The sequence below is a fragment of the Aethalodelphis obliquidens genome, unplaced genomic scaffold (genome assembly GCF_003676395.1).
Source record: "Aethalodelphis obliquidens isolate GAN/ISIS:26980383/991018 unplaced genomic scaffold, ASM367639v1 scaffold134, whole genome shotgun sequence".
Taxonomy (NCBI): Eukaryota; Metazoa; Chordata; class Mammalia; order Artiodactyla; family Delphinidae; genus Aethalodelphis; species Aethalodelphis obliquidens.
Window position 1 is genome coordinate 49,107 of NW_020838078.1, and position 7,137 is coordinate 56,243.

Sequence of the window (7,137 nt, forward strand, 5' to 3'; positions counted from 1 at the left end):
GCTTTTTCAATAATTATATTAGGTGAACATTGAATAAACACTCCAACTGTTAAGTTAAACATAACCCAACTATATGCCATCTAATGACAATATTTTATACATAAAGATATAGGTTAAAAGGAAGAAAAGATGAAAAGATACACCATACTAACAGAAAGCATATGAAACCTAGAGTAGTTATATTAATTTCTGATACAGTAAACTTCAAGTTAATGTATTACCAGAGATAGAGACATTTCATAATATAAGAGGGTCAATTTATACGGGAGACATAATCATCATAAAAATTTATATGACTAATAACAAAGTTTCAGATTACATGAAATGAAACTGACAGAAATAAGGGGAGTAACAGACAAATCCACAATCATAGTTGGTGACTTTAAACTCTACTTTTTCAGTAATTTATAGACCAAAACACAATATCAATCATAGAAGATATGAACAATATATATTAACCATTTAAACCTAATGGGCATTTATAAAACACTATAGCCAACAACTTTAGAATGAATGCACATTTTAAGTGTCTATGGCATATTCACCAAGATAAACCATATACCAGGCCAAAATCTTTAAAAATCCCTCAAATAACATAGAATATATTCACTAATCATAATGAAAATTAGAAATCCATACCATATCTTTGAAGAATAAAAGGAAACAATGAAGGACTTATATATTTGTATAGCTAACGAAATTTGTGTAGCTAATAAAAGTTTCTCTGATTTTTCATAATTGTATGATCTTAACTTAGTTCAGTTTTAGAGTTAAGCAATCCTTACTTGCAAGAGTAAGTCAGCACAAGATTGAAATGCAACCCTAGAATATTGTTCCCACACCTCAGGAAGTTTTGACAGGAAAAAATATTTTTACTCTCATTAACATGGGGCATCCTACCCAAATCTAAGAAAATTTGGAAGATTAAATTCTTATTAAAGAAAGTACTTCAAGTTTCAAAAAACAGTATTAGAGCAAAGGGAAATATTTTGACTGAAAAGCAAGATACAAAACTTTAGGAATTGGGAGTCAACAAGATGGTGACGAAGGAGCTCCCCTCCTCATACAGACACACCAAATGTACAGCTACACATGGAGCAATTTACTCTGAAAGGGACCCAGAAACTAGCTGAACAACTCCTACAAGTAGGACAAATGAGAAAATACGCACATCAAAACAGGTAGGAAAGGCTGTTCTTTCCACACTCTTGGCATCAACTCCACCCACAGCACAGTGCCTTACAATCAGGAGAGAAGTCTCAACTTCTAGCTTCTCCCTGAAAACCAAAGGGCTTGGACTCCATATCAAGCACACCAACTGCTAAGACCCACTAGAGGGACAAGCTCACAAAATCCCTTGCTCTAAAAACCAATGGAGCTTGTATCCACAAGACTTACAACAGTATAGCAAAAAAAGAAACAATTCTTAATAAGCATGTAAGCACTCACCAAGTCTATCATTCCAGCAATCAGCATAGAGGGAACAGGCAAAATTGTACACCTCACAGTTTTCCCCTGAAAGAGTATCTGCATACTTTAAAAGCTGCCGCCTAAAGGCCAGTCTTCTAACTTAGCAGGCACTAGGGGCTGGCTGTGATCCTCCCCAGAGAATGGGGAAGTGGACACCACTCCTCCCCACTCCAGATGGCTCTAATTTCCTAGTATCTCCCTGGAATGGCCTTGTACACATGCCTACACCCAAGATTTCATAGCTTCTGCCCGAGAAATGGGTCAGCAGACCATCAGTCTTATAGTTAAAGGGGGTTCCATTCACAAGTTCCACAGGACCATAGAAAACAAAGGAGCAATTCCTAGCTGGCTATCCCCTAGGCTCAGTGAGAAGGAGAAAGCAAAATTACCCATCTCCCAATTGTTCCCTGAAAGAGCTTTACCTGCATACTGTAAAAGATGGAAAGTTATACTTTATTCTTGGATTGGAAGAATTAATATTGTTAAAATGACCATAATACCCAAGACAATCAGCAGATACAATGCAATCCCTATCAAACTACCAATGGCATTTTTCACAAAACTAGAATAATTTTAAAATTTGTACGGAAAAACAAACAAACCCAAATAGCTGAAACAATCTGGAGAAGAAGAACAGAGCTGACACAGAGGGATGATCATATGAGGACACAGGGGGAAGGCAGCCATCTGCAAGCCAAGGAGAGGGGCCTCAGAATGAAACTAGTCCTGCCCACACCTGGATCTTGGACTTTCAGCCTCCAGAAATGAATAGAGACACATGCACCATGAATCCAAAGAGAAGGCTGGAAAAGAAAGGTCGAGATACATCAGAAATACATTTACACGTGGAACACCCAAAAAACACCTACTGAATGCTAGCAGAAGACCTCAGACCTCCCAAAAGTCAAGAAACTCCCCATGTACCTGGGTAGGGCAAAAGAAAAAAGATTAAACAGAGACAAAAGAACAGGGACGGGACCTGCACCAGTGGGAGGGAGCCGTGAAGGAGGAAAGGTTTCCACACACTAGAAGGCCCTTCGCGGGCAGAGGCTGCAGGTGGCGGAGGGGGGGAGCTTCGGGGCCACGGAGGAGACCACAGCAACAGGGGTGTAGAGGGCAAAGCAGAGAGATTTCCGCAAATAACATCGGTGCCGACCAGCACTCACCAGCCTTGTCTGCTCACCAGCCGGGGCGGGCGGGGCTGGGAGCTGAGGGTCGGGCTTCGGTGGGAGCGCAGGGAGAGGATTGGTGGCGTGAACACAGCCTGAAGGGGTTAGCGCACCACGGCTAGCAGGGAGGGAGTCTGGGAAAAGGTCTGGAGCTGCCGAAGACGCAAGAGACTTTTTCTTCCCTATTTGTTTCCTGGTGCGCGAGGAGAGGGGTTTAAGAGCGCTGCTTAAAGGTACTCCAGAGATGGGCGCGAGCCGCGGCTAAAAACGCGGACCCCAGAGACGGGCGCGAGCTGCGGCTAAAAACGCAGACCCCAGAGAGGGGTGCGAGCCGCGGCTAAAAGCATGGACCTTTACAGACAAGCAAAAGCTAAGAGAGTTCAACACCACCAAACCAGCTTTACAACAAATGTTAAAGGATCTTCTCTAGGCAAGAAACACAAGAGTAGGAAATCAACTATAATAACAATTAATAAACAATTAAGAAAATGGGAAGAGGAACATACATATCGATAATTACCTTAAATGTAAATGGATTAAATTCTCCCACCAAAAGACACAGACTAGCTATATAGATATATAGAATGGACATAAAAACAAGACCCATATATATACTGTCTACGAGAGACCCACTTCAGACCTCGAGACACATACAGACTGAAAGTGAGGGGATGGAAAAAAGATATTCCATGCAAATGGAAACCAAAGGAAAGCTGGAGTAGCAATTCTCATATCACACAAAATAGGCATTAAAATAAAGACTATTAGAAGAGACAAAGAAGGACACTATATAATGATCAAGGGATCGATCCAAGAAGAAAATATAACAATTGTAAATATTTATGCACCCAACATAGCAGCACCTCAATACATAAGGCAAATAGTAACAGCCATAAAAGGGGAAACCAAAAATAATAATAAAAAGTAAAAAAAAAAGGGAAATCAAGAGTAACACATTCATAGTAGGGGACTTTAACAAGCCCACTTTCACCAATGGACAGATCATCCAAAATGAAAATAAATAAGGAAACACAAGCTTTAAATGATACATTAAAAAAGATGCACTTAATTTATAGGACATTCCATCCAAAAAGAACAGAATACACATTTTTCTCAAGTGCTCATGGATCATTCTCCAGGACAGATCATATCTTGGGTCACAAATCAAGCCTTGGTAAATTTAAGAAAACTGAAATTGTATCAGGTATCTTTTCCAACCACAATGCTATGAGGCTATATATTACAGAAAAGGATCTGTAAAAAATACAAACACATGGAAGATAAACAATACACTACTTAATAACGAAGTGATCACTGAAGAACTCAAAGAGGAAATCAAAAAATACCTAGAAACAAATGACAATGGAGACACGACAACCCAAAACCTATGGGATGCAGCAAAAGCAGTTCTAAGAGGGAAGTTTATAGCGATACAATCCTACCTTAAGAAACAGGAAACATCTCGAATAAACAACATAAGCTTGCACCTAAAGCAATTAGAGAAAGAAGAACAACAACAAAAAAAAAACAAAGTTAGCAGAAGGAAAGAAATCATAAAAATCATATGAGAAATAAATGAAAAATAAATGAAGGAAACAATAGCCAAGATCAATAAAACTAAAAGCTGTTCTTTGAGAAGATAAACAAAATTAATAAACCATTAGCCAGACTCATCAAGAAAAAAAGGGAAAAGACTCAGATCAATAGAATTAGAAATGAAAACGGAGAAGTAACAACTGACACTGGAGAAATACAAAAGATCATGAGAGATTACTACAAGCAACTCTATGGCAATAAAATGGACAACCTGGAAGAAATGGACAAATTCTTAGAAATGCACAACCTGCCAAGACTGAATCAGGAAGATATAGAAAATATAAACAGACCAATCACAAGCACTGGAATTGAAACTGTGATTAAAAATCTTCCAACAGGGGCTTCCCTGGTGGTGCAGCAGTTGAGAGTCTGCCTGCCGATGCACGGGACACGGGTTCGTGCCCCAGTCCGGGAAGATCCCACATGCCGCGGAGCGTGGGCCCATGAGCCATGGCCGCTGAGCCTGCGCGTCCAGAGCCTGTGCTCCATGACGGGAGAGGCCAGAGCAGTGAGAGGCCCGGGTACCGCAAAAAAAAAAAAAAATCTTGCAACAAACAAAAGCCCAGGACCAGATGGCTTCACAGGTGAATTCTATCAAACATTTAGTGAAGAGCTAACATCTATCCTTCTCAGACTCTTCCAAAATATAGCAGAGGGAGGAACATTTCCAAACTTATTCTATGAGGCCACCATCACCCTGATACCAAAACCAGGAAAGGATGTCACAAAGAAAGAAAACTAGAGGCCAATATCACTGATGAACATAGATTCAAAAATCCTCAACAAAATACTACCAAACAGAATCCAACAGCACATTAAAAGGATCATACACCATGATCAGTGGGGTTTATTCCAGGAATGCAAGGATTCTTCAATATATGCAAATCAATCAACGTGATACACCATATTAACAAATTGAGGGAGAAAAACCATATGGTCATCTCAATAGATGCAGAGAAAGCTTTCGACAAAATTCAACACCCATTTATGATAAAAACTCTGCAGAAAGTAGGCATAGAGGGAACTTTTCTCAACATAATAAAGGCCATATACGACAAACCACAGCCAACACTGTTCTCATTGGTGAAAAACTGAAAGCATTTCCACTAATATCAGGAACAAGACAAGGCTGCCCACTTTCAGCACTCTTATTCAACATAGTTTTGGAAGTTTTAGCCACAGCAATCAGAGAAGAAAAGGAAATAAAAGGAATCCAAATCGGAAAACAAGAAGTAAAGTTTTCACTGTTTGCAGATTACATGATACTATACACAGAGAATCCTAAACATGCTACCAGAAAACTACTAGAGTTAATCAATTAATTTGGTAAAGTAGCAGGATACAAAATTAATGCACAGAAATCTCTGGCATTACATACTCTAATGATGAGAAATCTGAAAGTGAAATCAAGAAAACACTCACATTTACCACTGCAACAAAAAGGATAAAATATCTAGGAATAAACCTACCTAAGGAGACAAAAGACTTGTATGCAGAAAATTATAAGACACCAATGAAAGAAATTAAAGATGATACAAATAGATGGAGAGATATACCATGTTCTTGGATTGGAAGAATGAACATTGTGAAAATGACTCTACTACCCAAAGCGATCTACAGATTCAATGCAATCCCTATCAAACTACCACTGGCATTTTTCACAGGATGAGAACAAAAAATTTCACAATTTGTATGGAAACACAAAAGACTCCAAATAGCCAAGGCAATCGTGAGAACGAAAAATGGAGCTGGAGGAATCAGGCTCCCTGACTTCAGACTATAGTACAAAGGTACAGTAATCAAGACAGTATGGTACTGGCACAAAAACAGAAATACAGATCAATGGAACAGGATAGAAAACCCAGAGGTAAACCCACGCACATATGGTCACCTTATCTTTGATAAAGGAGGCAGGAATGTACAGTGGAGAAAGGACAGCCTCTTCAATAAGTGGTGCTGGGAAAACTGGACAGATACATGTAAAAGTATGAGATGAGATCATTCCCTAACACCATACACAAAAATAAACTCAAAATGGATTAAAGGCCTAAATGCAAGGCCAGACGCTATCAAACTCTTAGAGGAAAACATAGGCAGAACACTCTATGACATCAATCACAGCAAGATCCTTTTTGACCCACCTCCTAGAGAAATGGAAATAAAAACAAAAATAAACAAATGGGACCTAATGAAACTTCAAAGCTTTTGCACAGCAAAGGAAAGCATAAACAAGACCAAAAGACAGCCCTCAGAATGGGAGAACGTATTTGCAAATGAAGCAACTGACAAAGGATTCATCTTCAAAATTTACAAGCAGCTCATGCACCTCAATAACCAAAAAACAAACAACCCAATTCAAAATGGGCAGAAGAACTAAATAGACATTCCTCCAAAGAAGTTATACAGATTGCCAACAAACACATGAAAGAATGCTCAACATCATTAATCATTAGAGAAATGCAAATCAAAAGTACAATGAGATATCATCTCAAACCAGTCAGAATGGCCATCATCAAAAAATGTAGAAACAATAAATGCTGGAGAGGGTGTGGAGAAAAGGAAACACTTGCACTGCTGGTGGGAATGTGAATTGGTACAGCCACTATGGAGAACAGTATGGAGGTTCCTTATAATACTACAAATAGGACTACCATATGACCCAGCAATCCCACTACTTGGCATATACCCTGAGAGAACCATAATTCAGCAAGAGTCATGTACCAAAATGTTCATTGCAGCTCTATTTACAATAGCCAGGATATGGAAACAACCTAAGTGTCCATCATCGGATGAATGGATAAAGAAGATGTGGCACATATATACAATGGAATATTACTCAGCCATAAAAAGAAACGAAATTGAGCTATTTGTAATGAGGTGGATGGACCTAGAGTCTGTCGTA